Consider the following 18,125-nt stretch of genomic DNA (forward strand, 5'->3'; position numbering starts at 1 on the left):
CCGGGTCACCTGAGTTACCAATTCTTTACACGCACTGGGCCCTTGGCGTGCAAACCTTTACTACCACACTAATGTTTGGGTGAACCGGGTGAGGATTTCTCCTCCTGCACGCTGCTATGAGTAATTAAGGTTTGGTTTCACCTCTGCTTACCATGCACCTGACTTACCACAGGCACAATTCATATGACAGATCTGGAGCTAACAGGGAAATAGCAGACAGGCCTGAGATCAAATACTCTTTATAATTAGTACAATACTTATCCACAATTTCTGTAAAATGACCACAGACACCTGAGGATGTTTAAAGTTTTATATAAAGTTCAAAGAGAATATGACAAGGCAATAAGTGATAGGCAGAATAATGCATCTAACATCAAAATCAAAACCATAAAGTAGCTATAGATAAGTGCTAAGACCATTGGTGTATATGGGAAGACTAGAGGTAGGATTTTTAGAACAAACTAGTCACTGCAACTTTATACTAGAAACAATAGGACATGGACGGGACCTAGAACATGTACTTAACCTATGTGTACTAGGCTATTCCTGCTAAGATCACTGCAATCGGCTAAAAGGAAGGGAAAAATTGGAACATACTAATACAATATAACAATTGGCGATTCTCTAAAGGTAGGGAGAGAAGTGGAACAATTCTAATAAACAATTGCATATAACTTGTTCTCAATGTGATAGAGCAATATCTCGGCAAGAGTGCTTTATTTAGAAAGTAGAGAGTGAAGACGAGAAAGAGGGAGAGAGACGCAAACCCACAGGTTGATATTTACCTAGGTCTGAGAGAAGACTAACCCTGGCCACGGGTCAGTTGGAAGGACGGGGACAAGGACCCTCAGGAAGGAATGCCAGAATGCGAGCAGGTACAGCTCTCGGACAGTAAGGACAGGATACCCCTCAGGATTTGGGATCAGGACTGGGCTCACCAAGGTACGACCAACACCCACAGCTTCAGAAGCAACGCCAGCGTTACCCCTCTCTGCAAGTAATCCGCCAGTAACCCCGATTTGGGTTTTCGAATTTCCCAGCAAAGTGCTTCGCCAGCACTTAGGATTATTTCCACCCCTTAGGAGTTTGTGGAAAGTATGGACAGAGTGCTCCGCAGCACTTCAGATTGAGCACCTATAGAGTTCGTAGGGTCAGTGACAGGTCTGCTACTCGGACAAGTCGGACAATTTTTCCTAAGCTAAACTAGGGCAGTTATACTGTTTTGGGGTCCCTCAGACCACCCACTAATGTTGCAAGTGACAGTTTCCCACATTATGATTGGTCAGGAGAGGTGGTGCGGTCATTACCACCTCCTAGAATTCACTGTTCCCATCATAATTATTCAATTTTGCACACCCGCCCCCCGGGTTCACGTTCCCAGGCATAGGAATACAGAATACAATACAAGAGCACAGCATATAGCAACAGTGTATGACAATTCAAGGTGCAATCTTGCATCTTCGGGACGGGTTCCCAGGCGCATCGGGCTTCAGGAGCCAGCTGGCTAGTTTTAGCTTCTGCGCAGTTAGGACTTTCCCCGGTCACCTGACAGGGTTCAGAGGAGCCTCATCATGGCGTCGCTCATGTATGCCCCAGCCCACAAAGACGCGGTACATGAAAAATAAGCGAGAACAAATTAAAATCACATATAAAATGATCACACTGTATACCATGATAAAATTCTAACCAACCCTTACTTTATAATGACTATAGCATTATGGTTTAGTGCGAAAAGACAGATAGGCTAAAGCAGCAGTAGCAAGCGGAGAGCGTGGTGAGAGACAAACGGCCATGTTTGCAACAGTGCGCATGAGCACAGAATCCCTCCAGAATGCGAGTGCGTCACATCACATGGGTATGACCGACGCATGCGCAGACTGAATTTCGGCGAAGCAGCCGTTTTTAGTGCAAGCTTCGTTTAGTACGAGAAAAGACAAACAAGCAAGCATCCTGGGGACACCCGCGTGTTGGGAAAAACACTTTATGAATGACGAACAATGATGTTAATATTATTATGCAGTTTAGACAAGGGTTTTGCATACGAGCAGGGCGCTTTACATGCGAATCCCAGCTCCATCAATCCCCTCTTTGATGATATTTACTATCATCACCACATAGAAGGAAACAGATGCCAACTTTTCTCATTCATCCACATCGTTCATTTCAATTTCAATAAACTTATTGTTTAGTTTTCTTTCAGCTTCCCTATGTGAGTGGTGATTTTTCGCCTTTTTGTAAATTGCACTCTTTAGCTCTTCTAGTTCTAATTCATCAATGTTTCTTTTCACCCCCCTCTGATTTACTGTATATTTCCTTTTGCACCTTTGGCATTTGCAGCAGATAAAAATGATCAATACAATTACACCTATTACAACTATTGGCATCAGTATTTTCCACAAAAGATTTCTACCTAGGTTAGTAAACCAACTACCTATAGAGGAGAGACCTCCAGTCAGTCTCGTCCAGGCACTGTCAACCTCCAATGGTTTGAGTTCCTTTTCCAAATTAGTTATGTTCTTCACATATTGTTTTAATTCGATACTTTTATCAGGAATGTAAGTGCAACAATGTTGCGCCTTCAGCATTCTACAGACTCCGCCCTCTTTTGCTAATAGGGTGTCAAGGGCAAGACGGTTTTGTAAAACCATTGATCTGATCGCAACCATTTCAGTATTGACCAGCAGGAATCCAGCAGCAGTGTCCGTTGATAACCGGTCCACTACTGTAGACAATTTGCAGATTCTATGAGTGTTCAGAACTACCCCCATTCCAGGTATCAGTGCACTAAAAATATCACCTATAATTTCACCTACACTTTCACGTCTACTACGCACTAAGCCATTAGTTTCTTCATCGCTTCCAGCTGCGTTATTCACATGGTATATTTTCGGGAAAACAATGCCAAAATAGCAGCTTCCATACCAGTGATCCGGCAATTTGAAATAAGCCTTGTTCCCACATATATAATATATTCCGGGAAACACAGGTTCTGACCCATTTTTGAAACCCCAACCTCCAATTACCTTGTAATTATGTTCACACTCGCTGGAACCGATGAATACATTGTTATAGTACTCTGTCTTCTCCCTATGGATACAAAGTTTCCCTTTTCGTTCAAAATCCAGCAACAAGGCAGGACTAGCTTCGCTTTGCGAGGTGTTATCCAAGTGCTCAGCCCACCTGGGGACTCTATCCTTTTCGTCATTTGCCTTTTTCTGAAACTTTTCTCTCCTTCTGTCTGCCATCTTTATAAACATCTTTTCCTGCTCTTGCAGAGAACAGGTCAGATTATCTTCTCTTGCTTTATCTAAATCTATGTTACCTATAGTCAGGAAATATTCTCCCATATAGCGGGTCACGTCACTTGTAGTATGTACACGGTTCAAGTGTCCTCTAATAGGAAGTTCAGAAAATACTACGTCATCATTTGAATAATAGTACTGCAAGGTGCTTCTATAGAACAAGCTAGCTAGTTTACTACAGGAGATTCCGTACGTCAAAGGCAAATGGTGGTATGTCACGCCTTCAGCCACTGAGGTTGGTAGCTTCATGCAGACATAACAGTCCTCTATTTCCATAGCTTCTACGTAATGCACTAACAAGTTAGCAAAAACATTTAGATGCGTCCTGTTTCTCATTTTGTGAAAATGTAGTCCATCCTCATCTGATGTTTCTAATTTTGGTCGAGTGTGTGTCAGTCCTACTCGTTTGTCGCGTCTTTCTAAACTTCGTGGTGTTTCTGCAGTCTGTACAGCCCCTACGTCTACGGCTTCTGGTTCAGTAGGGGACAAGTTAGGATTTCTACTTATCATAAAAGGTAAAAAAACTGTTAGTCCTATCCACATGACTATTAGCATTGCTATACTACACAAGCATATTTTACAACAGGTTTTAAGACACCCACACCGGGATCTCCCAGAGACATTCGGATCAGACATATTTAGCTTACAGGTGGCTTTTGCTACCCCTCTTCGTTTCTTTGCACCAAAGGCTCACTTCGGGGCTCTCTCAAGGAGGGTCTTCGTCCGAACTCCGATCAGCAATGGACTCGTCGTCACTGTTGCCACTGTGATGTGGTTCGTCTATTTCTTCCAACACAAAGTAAGTCCACTCCGGGCTCCGATACAGTCGGTTCTGTTTCTTTATTCTGTCGCTCTTTCTTAGCGATTTGCCTTGGGCTGCCTTTCGTTCACTTTCAGCCCTCTTTCGGTCTTTCAGGTTTTCTTCGACTGTCTTTAATCTGAGCCTCAATCTCTTGACGTATCTGGGTGCACTTCTGCCTCCGTGCCTCCCAGTCGTTGAGGAAACTTGGCCTTCTTCGTGCACTCTTTTTACTTTTTGATGTGGCACCTCTGTTTCCCTGCCTGTCTGACTAGGTCCAGGTCTTTCATCTATTTCTTCTGCCTGGTCCCTAATCTGTCCCTGCTCAGATTCAAATCGCACTTGCTTTTTGTTTCTGGTTACTGTTGTTTCCGTTGTCTGAGCACTTTGATCTAGTTCTATCTGTTCCTGTTCATGCTCTTCGATCTCTTCGCTTTCTTCTGCATGAACGTCAGCTCTAATTTCTAACTGTCCCTTTCCAATTTCAGGAGTTTCAGGAGGAGTTTCGATGTCTTGATCTGACCCTACTTGGCCTACGTCCTGATCAGGTGTGTTGTGACTTTCGTTGACCTGACCTTCTTCCTCTATTTCTAACTCACCTGGACTATCCCACTCACTGTCTAAGTAAGAATATTTCCTGGTTCGTATTGGATCATGAACCTGGTCGTCGGCGGGGTACCATCCAACGTCCCGACTTGTGCTCGGCAGTTCGATGTCAGCTAGCTCCGGACTCTCTTCCTCGGAAGCCTCTTCAGCTGCGCTGCCTTCAGCTCCAGTCGCGTTTTCTCCAGATACCCGCTTTGTGTGGCTGGCGTGGATCCACTTCGGTACACCAGCACACTTTACAGCAGTAGTAGTGACGAGGATCACTTGTCGTGGCTTTCCCCACCTTGGCTTCAGGCAACTGCTCCGGGTGTGTTTCTTTAACGCCACCCAATCTCCTGGTTGCAGTTTATGCGCTGGAGTCTTTGGCCATTCGTCTTCTGTCTCTCCAATCTGCTGAGAGAGAGAACGCACTTGGTCACCCAACTGCTTGCAGTACTCTAATACCATATCATCAGAAATGCTTAGCAGTTTGTGTCCGGGTACCCATGCCTGTCGCATCACTCTTCCCATCAACACTTCATGGGGACTCAGGCCAGTTTTTCTGTTCGGGATACTTCTCAAACTCATCAGCACAAGGGGTAAAGCCTCTATCCAGTTCATCTTTGTGGAATCACACATTTTTCCCAATCTGGACTTCAGGGTGCCATTTATTTGTTCCACTACCCCAGAAGCCTCCGGATGGTAGGCACAGTGTAATCTTTGCTTCATTTTGAATGCTTTACAGAGTTCTTCTAAGACATCGTTGGCAAAATGCCCACCTTGGTCCGTTTCGATTGTCTCTGGAATTCCGTACCTAGGTATCAACTCCCTGAGCAATAACTTGGCTGTGGTGAGAGCATCATTTTTCTTAGCTGGATATGCTTCCACCCACCTGGAGAATAGACAAACTATGACTAAGATATATCTATATCCTTTGCATTTGGGCATGGTTATGAAGTCTGCCTGCATTCTAACGAAGGGACCTACTGCCTTTCCAATAGTACTCTGCTCCACTACAGTCCTCTTTCCTGCATTGAATTGCTGACACACTAGGCACCTCTGGCAAAGCCTTTCCGCCTGGTTCCTGAACTTTGAATTACAGAACACTTTGTCAAACACCCGACACATTGCGTCTCTTCCCATATGTGTTGGCTCATGTATCATTCTGATCATGGGGTCGACCAAGCTATCAGGCAGTACAGGCACCCCAGTCGAGTTTATCACCACACCATCATCTCTCAGTTTGCATCCATTTGCTGCCCACCTTCCTTTTTCTTTCCTGTCTGTGGCCTGTTGCAACTCTTTTAATTCTTCCCACGTTGACACATTCTCAAACAACATAAGTTGGCAGCTGGTTCCATCCCACAGTGCAATTTGTAGGGACATATGGTGTCGGGCACAAAACTGTGCAATTTGGTCAGCGTACCTATTACCGGCAGTCACATCATCATTTCCAGATTTGTGAGCCGCACACTTGACCACAGCCAATTCTTTGGGTAATTGGATCGCTTCCAGTAAGTCATGCACCACCTTCCCATTTCTGATAGGTGTGCCTGAGGAAGTCATGAATTCTCTTTGTAGCCACAACTGGCCGAAGTCATGAACGACCCCGAAACAATACTGGCTGTCTGTGTAAACAGTTATTCTCTTGTTCTTACCCCTCTTACAAGCTCTGGTTAACGCGATGAGCTCCGCCACTTGTGCAGATTTCACCTCGCGCATGTAAGATGCTTCTATAGTTCCTGTCAGTGTAACCACAGCATAGGCAGCACTCAGACTCCCACTCTCATGTCTCAAACACGAGCCATCCACGAACATTGTTTTATCCCCATCAAGTAGCGCTATTTCACGGATGTCTGGACGGGGTTTTGTGCTAAATTCAGTTAGATCGATGCAATTATGTTCCCCTTCCTCTTCAGCTTCTACATCCAGAGGGATAGGTAACAGTGTCGCAGGGTTTAGGACATTGCACCGGGAAATAGTTACATTTTCAGCACCAATCAAAATTCTCTCATACTTAGTCAGCCGACTAGGTGTGAGGTACTGGGTCTTAGTTCTAGTCAGTAGGATGACAACAGAGTGAGGAACATATACAGTGACGTGATGTCCCATGACAATGTTCTCACTCTGTTCCAGACTGACGCAAGTAGCAGCAACGGCTTTCAAGCATCCAGGTAATCCAGCAGCCACCGGATCTAGGGTGGCCGAAAAATAGGCTACTGGTCTTCTAACTAATCCGTGCTCCTGGGTCAGGACTGAAAGAGCACAATTCTCTCTCGTGTCACAGAACAGCTCAAAGGGCTTAGTGTACTCAGGCATACCCAATGCAGGAGCAGTACATAGACAGTTTCTCAAAGTTACCCAAGCATTCATGCTTTCACTGTCCCAATGGACGGGGTCTTCTACTCCTTTCTTCGTCATATTTATCAGGGGTCTGGCTAGAGCCGCAAATCCTACAATCCATTGTCTGCAGTAACCCACAACTCCCAAGAACATTCTCACCTCTTTCTGAGTTCTGGGCAGTTCCATTGCTTTAATTATTTTGATTCTTTCGGTAGTAACTTTCCTGATTCCTTTTTCTATCTGGTGCCCCAGATACTTCACGGAGTTTTTACAAAATTGCAACTTGTCAGGTGACACTTTATGTCCTCCTTTTCCTAAGTGATTCAGCAAGGCAATGGTGTCAGTGACACAGTCAGTCTGGGTTTTAGATGCCACTAACAGGTCATCTATGTACTGTACCAAAACAGACTCTCTTGGCAGCACTAGGGATTCAAGGCACTTTTTCAGTATCTGGTTGAAAATCGATGGACTTTCGGTGTACCCCTGGGGGACACGATTCCAGACATAGATATGGCTGTCAAATTCAAAACTGAAAAGGAATTTGCTTTCTGGATGTAATGGGATGGAAAAGAATGCGTGGCACAGGTCAATGACAGTGAACCATTCTGCATTCCAGGGAATCTGATATAGAATCACTGCAGGGTTGGGCACAATAGGACAGCAAGGCACAACAATTTGGTTTACCTTGCGCAAATCTTGCACCACCCGGTACTTTCCACTAGGCTTTTTGATCCCAATGATTGGCGAATTACAGGGACTGCTCAGCACTTCCTCTATTATTTCGGCTTCGAGCAGCCTGGTAATCTCAGTCGCTACTCCTGCTTTTACCTCTGCACTCATTTTGTACTGTCTGGTTTTTGGGTACATTGCATTAGTTTTTATTGCTATTTTAACTGGGTCCACATTTGCCATTAAGCCTACATCTTTTCCTGTGAAATCCCATACTTCTGGAACTACTCTTTCTTGGAGCTCTTCAGGTAAGTCCTCAACTGTCAAAGGCTTAATATCAGAATCTTGTCTGACTAACATCAGCTTGTACAAACCATCTTCATCTGGGGTCTGAACTTCGACGCCCTTTGGTGTGCAATAAATGGTACAATTCATCTTGCACAACAAATCACGTCCTAGCAGGTTCACAGGACTGGAATCACAGACCACAAATCTGTGCATTTCTTTAAATTTTCCTATAGAAATTTCCATTGGTTCAGTTACTGGAGTACTTATTATCTGATTGGAGACACCCACTACTTGGATCGCTTCTCCCGAGAGGGGTAGGTTAGGAACATCCACTGTTCTTACAGTAGATCTGGTAGCACCAGTGTCCAAAAGAAAGGTGACGTCTTTTCCTTCAACCTTTCCTTCAATGTATGGTCCCGTCTGGTCTACCGGTAAGGAGGCGCCAAGCACGCACTCCTCATCCTCCCCTCTCAGGCCCGTCAATCTTGATCTTCACAGAGGAAGGTATCATTTAACAAATACTGTGGAATGACTGCGTTTCTTTCACTCTCGACTTCCCATACTTCTGCCCTTTGATTCTGCTGACCCTGATTCTTAAAATTCTGTCTTGGAGCGCGAGGTACTGGAGGTAATTTTACCTGTTGCTGGTTCTTTCTCGTCCCCTCTTTCGGTACCTGTGGATTTAAACCATTTACAGGGGCATTACCGGCCTGTAGGTGTGGACACTCGTCTCGCCAATGCCCTATCTGGCCGCACCCATGGCACGGAAACTTTTTCATGGCTTCTTCCCGACTCATTTTAGGTCTGGGCTTTCCTCCCCCCCCAGTAGTGGCTTTCTGAATATCATTATCAGAAGTCAATTTACTTAACTGTTTTTCTTGCTGTTCAGCTAATTTCACCTGTGCCCACATAACTTTCTCCTTGAGGGCTTTCTTTTTATTTTCGATTTCATCTTCGCAGTATTTTGCATATTTCAGGACATCATCTATGGGCTTTCCCTGCCAACTGATTTTGTTATCTCGAATCCATTGTGAGATTTCAGGCCTTAATCCTAGCACAAATCTATAACTGAAATGGGTCATGTCCTTCATGTCTACATTATCGATACCACTGTAAGTTTTAAATACCTGCAGTAACCTTTCATAAAATGAATGCACCGTTTCATCACGTTCCTGGGTGGTTCTATCTATTCGGGTCCAATCTGTCTCCTTTGCTGGCACCTTTTTCTTAAGGTACTGTATGACCTGGTCATATTTCCTCATTACATCAGGTGAAGGGGCTCCCGTTTTCTCATCTCTGGGATATTCATCATTAGGCCAATCAATTTCTATTTTACATTCCGTCCACAGATCTACAGGGACCACAATGTCGAAAAACCCATCCAGGTCTTTCAGCAGACACTTCTGAACTTTTATGAAGCGTTCTACCTGCCTGTACCAGTCAACTGGCTTCTCACGTAATTTCAGGAAGTCGTTTGTAAATGACACAATGTCCTGTCTGGACCAAGGGACATGGACATATTTTCCTCCCGGGACCTCTCTCATGGGGCACAATTTTTCTGTTGGTGTTACTTCCTTTAATACGAATTCTGAAGTCAGTGACCCAGCCCTGCTGCTTTCCTTTTTCTTTGCCCACCTGGTTCTCCATTTCCCCACCTCGCCCCACTTCTGCAGGAGTTTCAACAATTCTTTTACTTGGATCTGTTTTCCCATCACATTCAGGCTTTCTAAATCCTTGTCTGAAAAATCCACTCTGTAGGGTTTCTGAAGAATTTTGGAGCGACTAACATCAATTCCCATTTCTGTTGCTGTATCCATTATCTTTTCATGGAGCAACCTAGCACTCCGGGTAAGACTTTTACTGATAAACAGTAACTCTTCTTCATTATACGAGCTTAGGCGCTCAACTCCTACGTTCCCAGCCATCATTTCTTCTATTTCTATTCTTAATTTATATATTTCCAATGCTCTGGGTTGGGGAGTGGTCTCCTTCTCCAGCTCTTTTGTCCATTTGTCCAATTCTTCTGGGGAAACTAAGGTGGCACTCCTAGCCCCAGTTGCACTTTCAATCAACACCTCTTTTGGTCTAGGCTGACTTCTTGCCCCTGCTATACTAATCCTAGATTCTCTAATAGGCAGATCCATCAGAACCACAGATTCACACTCACTCTCTTGATCCTCATCTATGAATATCTCCTTCCTCGGAGACGGGATGCTAGGAGTAGGCGGCATTGGGGTGATAACAGGAGGATGGAGATTAGTCAGGTCATTTCTATACAGTGGAATAGCTGGGCCAATAGTCACTGGAATAGTCAGGGAATCAGGATGGGGATGTATCTGGGCAATGGTTCGAACTAAGTCCTCTCGCTGTTTAGCCAGGGCCTCTCTCTCTTTTTCCCCTAATACCTTTTCGGCAGAATTGTCATGCAATACCTGAGGTACTAAGGACGGATAAATATTCGGAGCAGTCGGAGTGACCAATCGAGGTGGACCTTCTCCGAATGGCTGATAATTCGGGACCGTGGATTTAGGTCTGCAAAACCCATCCCTTTCACTGGGTTTACTGTCTGTACCTGTTCCATCCGTATCACTGTCCCTCCTACATCGGGGATAATTTGAAAAGGGATTTCGAGAATGCACAGGCTCTGACTCTGCAACATAGGGAGGTGGATTTTTCATTAACAAATCTTCCAGGTGCTCATCTTCTAAGTCCCCCACGGGCATTAGGTGATGGGTCTTTTCTTTACATTTCCCTTTTCTCTCTTCCGATACCCCCATCATAGGGAACAGCCCTTCAGTCAACATAGATTGCCTCCACTGTTTCATTTTCTGCTCTTTGGTCTGCGTTTGAAGCCTCGGATACCATTTACTCACTCCCTTATCCATCCGGGGTTTATCTCGCTCTGCAGCCTCAATCTCCCATTTCTCCAGAGCTTCGTACTGGGTCAACCTAGGTCTAGGGTGTAATTCATTCATGCGGGTCCTTAAGTTAAACAGGATCCGACCATTAAATGTACCTTCAACAGGGAATGCTAGGACTCCGTCCTCGGCAGTATACTTTGCCCAATTTTCTAACCAGACACAAGTGTGATACCCTTTATCAAACAACATGAAAGAAGCAGGGGTATTTGGCGGGGGAATGAGCACGCCTTCCCTCGTTCTAATGGGCTTGTCAGTTTTGAAAAAATTCTTTATTTTATCAGAGAATGACAGTTTCCTCTTTACTCCATACATCATGTGCGGTCTACCTCGTCTAAGCTGATCCGTATGAAATCCTAGGTACTTTGGATTCGGTATGAAATCTGGATACCACATACAACTCTCCAGACTCGCTTCTAACTCGGCTGGATTAATTTTGTTTACCTTTGTGCTTCCAATGCTACTTATTTTTCGCACCACCCAATCAGGTCAGAAAATACAAATACTGTTAACCAATGGGTGCGCGGCCTTTTCGCAAGACAGAGTCTCACGCTTCAGCACTCACCCCTCCTTTACAAATTCAGCTCCACTACCCACCCGCTGTTTTGACCAATACCAGCGCGGCACGGAGTGACGTCAGAGCAACTCTCCGACTGACTCCCTCCTTCACAAGGTAACGGAAACTTTTTACTCTCTCTAAAGTGCGAGTGCACGTTTTAGTCAACAACACACAACGTTTGCCACTATGTCTGAGTGTTCTAAAGAGAGAAAAGACTTTTCTTTCACTACTAGTAAACCACTTCTGTCTACTTTTCATTCACTCTGGATAGACTTCTTTGCCTGTCCCTTCACTCTAGTAACATAGAACCCGTTATTCTTCTGACTCATCCACCTTAGTCGGGGATATGTACTGAGCCAGGATTTCACCAGCGAACTATTTTACTTACCAGACAAGCCTCAGAGACCCTACTACTCCTTCCGTATGCGACCCTTACTAGGTGATATCGCAATGAAAGTTTTATAAAGGACTCGTAGCTATCATTCACTCCAGAAACAAAGGTCCTAATTAGTGCTTCCAGTTATCCTTAACCCTGCACTAATACCTCGAACTTAGTGACTTCAACAGCTAACCGGATTCTGCTCACCGTTAGCTAAATACTTCCCCGGGGATTCGGACTACACTGAACATTCACAAACACTGGTTAATATAACATTTATAGCAGCAATGCAAAAATCATATACATTTACATATAAGTCTTTAAAACATTTCAAAAATTTGACAAAATACTGTAGAAAATCAGCAGCACGTTTTATATTCACGGTTTGTTTATGAACTATCCTGTCTACCTAATCTAACTAGTCCAAACCATCCTCTGGCTACCAGAAAATTACTGATAGAGCGCGCAGTTCTCCCGGGTCACCTGAGTTACCAATTCTTTACACGCACTGGGCCCTTGGCGTGCAAACCTTTACTACCACACTAATGTTTGGGTGAACCGGGTGAGGATTTCTCCTCCTGCACGCTGCTATGAGTAATTAAGGTTTGGTTTCACCTCTGCTTACCATGCACCTGACTTACCACAGGCACAATTCATATGACAGATCTGGAGCTAACAGGGAAATAGCAGACAGGCCTGAGATCAAATACTCTTTATAATTAGTACAATACTTATCCACAATTTCTGTAAAATGACCACAGACACCTGAGGATGTTTAAAGTTTTATATAAAGTTCAAAGAGAATATGACAAGGCAATAAGTGATAGGCAGAATAATGCATCTAACATCAAAATCAAAACCATAAAGTAGCTATAGATAAGTGCTAAGACCATTGGTGTATATGGGAAGACTAGAGGTAGGATTTTTAGAACAAACTAGTCACTGCAACTTTATACTAGAAACAATAGGACATGGACGGGACCTAGAACATGTACTTAACCTATGTGTACTAGGCTATTCCTGCTAAGATCACTGCAATCGGCTAAAAGGAAGGGAAAAATTGGAACATACTAATACAATATAACAATTGGCGATTCTCTAAAGGTAGGGAGAGAAGTGGAACAATTCTAATAAACAATTGCATATAACTTGTTCTCAATGTGATAGAGCAATATCTCGGCAAGAGTGCTTTATTTAGAAAGTAGAGAGTGAAGACGAGAAAGAGGGAGAGAGACGCAAACCCACAGGTTGATATTTACCTAGGTCTGAGAGAAGACTAACCCTGGCCACGGGTCAGTTGGAAGGACGGGGACAAGGACCCTCAGGAAGGAATGCCAGAATGCGAGCAGGTACAGCTCTCGGACAGTAAGGACAGGATACCCCTCAGGATTTGGGATCAGGACTGGGCTCACCAAGGTACGACCAACACCCACAGCTTCAGAAGCAACGCTAGCGTTACCCCTCTCTGCAAGTAATCCGCCAGTAACCCCGATTTGGGTTTTCGAATTTCCCAGCAAAGTGCTTCGCCAGCACTTAGGATTATTTCCACCCCTTAGGAGTTTGTGGAAAGTATGGACAGAGTGCTCCGCAGCACTTCAGATTGAGCACCTATAGAGTTCGTAGGGTCAGTGACAGGTCTGCTACTCGGACAAGTCGGACAATTTTTCCTAAGCTAAACTAGGGCAGTTATACTGTTTTGGGGTCCCTCAGACCACCCACTAATGTTGCAAGTGACAGTTTCCCACATTATGATTGGTCAGGAGAGGTGGTGCGGTCATTACCACCTCCTAGAATTCACTGTTCCCATCATAATTATTCAATTTTGCACACCCGCCCCCCGGGTTCACGTTCCCAGGCATAGGAATACAGAATACAATACAAGAGCACAGCATATAGCAACAGTGTATGACAATTCAAGGTGCAATCTTGCATCTTCGGGACGGGTTCCCAGGCGCATCGGGCTTCAGGAGCCAGCTGGCTAGTTTTAGCTTCTGCGCAGTTAGGACTTTCCCCGGTCACCTGACAGGGTTCAGAGGAGCCTCATCATGGCGTCGCTCATGTATGCCCCAGCCCACAAAGACGCGGTACATGAAAAATAAGCGAGAACAAATTAAAATCACATATAAAATGATCACACTGTATACCATGATAAAATTCTAACCAACCCTTACTTTATAATGACTATAGCATTATGGTTTAGTGCGAAAAGACAGATAGGCTAAAGCAGCAGTAGCAAGCGGAGAGTGTGGTGAGAGACAAACGGCCATGTTTGCAACAGTGCGCATGAGCACAGAATCCCTCCAGAATGCGAGTGCGTCACATCACATGGGTATGACCGACGCATGCGCACACTGAATTTCGGCGAAGCAGCCGTTTTTAGTGCAAGCTTCGTTTAGTACGAGAAAAGACAAACAAGCAAGCATCCTGGGGACACCCGCGTGTTGGGAAAAACACTTTATGAATGACGAACAATGATGTTAATATTATTATGCAGTTTAGACAAGGGTTTTGCATACGAGCAGGGCGCTTTACATGCGAATCCCAGCTCCATCAGCGTCATGCAAACAAAAGAAAGACAAGAGTGTGTCTGATCTCTTCACTAGGTTTGAGGAAACATTCATTGATCATAGTGGTCAGAACATGAGTACAGAAGGTGGTCAGAGGTTGTTTGTAGATAACTTTGTTTTTAATTTACTTCCTGAACTTTCTAATAAGTTAAAGGACTCAGAGTTCATGGGTTGTTTCTTCTTCGGCCCAGATATTGGCTACTGCACAATGCTATCAGAATAGAGATAAAGATGAGAAGGATAAAGTAGAGAAGAAGACTAGAGAATTAAAAACGAAAGTTCTTCTGCAGCAGGATTTTCCCCCTCGCCCTAATCAGCGTCAGTTTCAACAACCTTCTCAGTTTCAGCAACCCCCACAGTTTCAGAAACTGTTGCAGAAGCCTGAGTCTTTTGCTTCGCGAATGCCGCTAGGCCCTGATCAGTGTGCTTATTGTAAAGAAGAAGGTCACTTCAAGAATAGTTGGAGAAGTGTGGCTCACTAGTTAGAGCAGGCAGACCCTGAAGCAGAGGTCAGACCCGGGACCAGGGTTCAATTCCCGACGCGGCAGGGTCTTGAGCTCAAATGTCCACGGACTCGATAATTCTCGCTTCGGTGCCTGACCTAATCATGGGTTCACACTCTGCAACTCTGGGCATTAAGCTTGCTTAATCTCCACAACGGCCCCCCGCGGCGGGATGCCTGGCTTTCACCTTGGGGATGCCCGTTAGGGGCTATCTCACAGGGAAAAGCCAGGACGGGTTCCCAAGGCAAGCGCCGAGATGCCTCCGGGTAGTCGAGCGCTATATAAGAACATACAAAAAAAAAAAAAAAAAAATAGTTGCCCGATCTTGCTACAGCGTGCGAATGGTATGTCTGGTCTGAGAGGTCGTGGTCGTTTCCAACAAGTACCTAGGGGTAGGGAAAGTGGTACGTTTCCCCAGAATGAACATTCCTTTTCCCCTCAGAATTCTATGAATTATTTTGACCAACAGAATGTTCCGACCGTCCAGTCCGCTCAGTACTACACTGATGATTATTATGTTGGAAGTGAGAGTGCTGGTTTTAATGATAGTTAGGACAGCCATGGACAAAGGGAGGGAGTAGTGTCAGTTCCAGTAGACCAGAGTGGACCTTATGTTGAAGTGATTACATCAGGTGTGGCAGAACCTTTTCTTTTGTATACTGGTGCAGCAAAGAGTTCTATCATGCACTCTAAACTCCCCGGCGCACCTTTTTCTGGCTTGACCAATGTTTCAGTAGGATTTTCTGGCTCCCCAGTTCGTAACCCGGTTTCTTGTCCTTTGCCCCTTTTTATTGGTCCCTGTGAATTGGAGGCTCCCCTTATTCTAACGGCTGGTTGTGGCGACAATCTGTTGGGTTTGAACTTGTTGAAAAGATTGCATGCAACATTACATTGTTCTCCTTCGGGAGTACATCTTACGGTGGATAAGAAAGTGATTTCCCCGATGTATCTGTCTAAGGATCGCCTTCCACTGGAACTGCATTTTCTCCCTGATACACTTTGGGCTACAGGTCCCAATGATGTTGGTCTCTTGCAGATTCCACCCTATGTTGTTACCCTTAAGTCGAATGCTAAATTACCTCGCATTCCTCAGTACAATATTTCCAGTGATGGCGAAAGAGCTCTTTTAGCGATTATCTATGATTTGGTTGAGAAAAGTGTGGTTGAAGAAACTAGAGGTAATGTGTGTAACAGTCCTGTTCTGCCTGTCCTTAAGCATACTGACTCTTCTCAGCCACCTGTGTATCGGTTTGTGATCCACCTTCGAGAGGTCAATAAGATTGTTGTGCCACAGTTTCCTGTTGTCCCGGACATTACTGCTTTATTGACTATGATCCCTGCCTCAGCTGCTTGGTTTTCTGTTATTGATATGAAGAACGCTTTCTTCAGTATTCCGATTGCTGAGGAAAGTAGGGATATTTTTAGCTTCTCTTTAGGAGGCCGCAGTTTCCGGTTTAAGCGCGCTCCTCAAGGTTATTGTGAGAGTCCCTCCATTTACAGACAGGCTTTGAAAACTCAGCTTGATACTCTTGCATTGCCTTCTGGTGCTACTCTTATCCAGTATGTTGATGATCTGTTGGTTGCTGCTGATGATGAAGAGATTTGTAAAGAAGTTACTCTTTCTTTATTGCAACACCTGTCTGACCTTCATCATAAAGTGTCACCTTCGAAGTTGCAGTATTGCCGCCAAGAACTGACCTACTTAGGTCATCTTTTGTCGACGGAGGGAAGGCGATTGACCCCAGAGCGTATTCAAGCGATTGCCCAAATGACTGTGCCATGCACACAGAGAGAGGTGCGTGCCTTCTTAGGTATCACCTCATATTGTAGACAGTGGATTCTGAATTTTTCTTTGCTAGCGAAACCTTTGTTGGCACTTACTCTTAAGGACACACCACACCCTCTTCCTTGGTCTGATGAATGTCAGAAGAGTTTTTCTGAATTGCGTGATGCATTGTGTTGGGTACCCCCGACTACAGCTTTAGATCCGGTAGCAAGGGCATTGCCTAGTTGTCTAAGAGCTGCAGCGGCTGTTTCTATCCGACAGTCTGCTGGTTTGGTATTGGATAATACATTGATTGTGTTGGTCCCACATGCAGTGGATACCCTATTGAATAGAACGAAGACTCAACATCTTACCAGTGCGCGTTTGTCAGGTTATGAGTTGACGCTTTTGGCTACCCATGTGCACATCAAGCGGTGCAACGCATTGAATCCAGCTACATTTTTGCCGATTTTTGTAGAGACAGATGCTCAGGAACAGCATGCCTGTTTTCTCCGGACAGAGGAGGAAACATAGAGTAGAGTTGATCTGAAAGATACTCCTCTTTCAAATCCTGATGGTACCCTATAAGTAGATGGTTCGTGCTTTAAGCTTCAGAATGATGAGAGACGACTGCAGCATATGCTGTCACAACTTTGCACACGATTGTTGAAACAGCACGTATTGCACAGAATTCAGCGCAAGCAGCGGAGTTGATAGCATTGACTAGAGCGTGTGTGTTGTCAAAAGAAAAGAGAGTGAATGCCAATACGCATTTGGCGTGGCTCACAGTTTTGGTCGCTTGTGGAAAGAGAGAGGATTTCTTACTTCCCATGGTACAAAAATTCAGCATGGACAATTAGTGAGTGAACTTCTTGAATCACTTACTTTGCCGACCCAAATTGCGATAGTGAAGTGTAGTGCGCATAAGAAGGTTACGGATGATGTGGGTCAAGGGAATGCGTTTGCAGATGAAGCAGCGAGAGAAACGGCGAAAGATGTGACGAGTCGGATGTATGTTGCAGGTCCTGCCAGATGGGTTGTAGAAGGAGGAATGTGTGAAGATACAACAGAAAGTGTGAAGATGATTCAGGCAGAAGCTACTGAGAAAGAATTGAGTATGTGGAGAGAGAGTACGGGAATGTTGGATTCAACAGGCTGTTGGGTTGAGCTGTCAGAGCATCAGCGATAGTTGTTGCCGGATGCATATGTGCTTCCGGTGGTTACTATGGCTCATGGGTTGGCTCACATTAGTTCAAAAGGGATATGTAAGTTGTTGGCTCCGGTATGGCAGAATGGTGGAATTCCTAAGTGTGCTGAGAATTTGGTTAAACATTGCATGATTTGCTTGATGCATAATCCTGGAAAGGGAACCCCAATTCCAGCGGGTCATTTTGCTCCTCCAACGTATCCATTCAAGGTGCTGCAGATAGACTATATTCATATGGAAA

This window comes from Lissotriton vulgaris, chromosome 11, assembly GCF_964263255.1.
Source record: "Lissotriton vulgaris chromosome 11, aLisVul1.2, whole genome shotgun sequence".
Classification (NCBI taxonomy): domain Eukaryota; kingdom Metazoa; phylum Chordata; class Amphibia; order Caudata; family Salamandridae; genus Lissotriton; species Lissotriton vulgaris.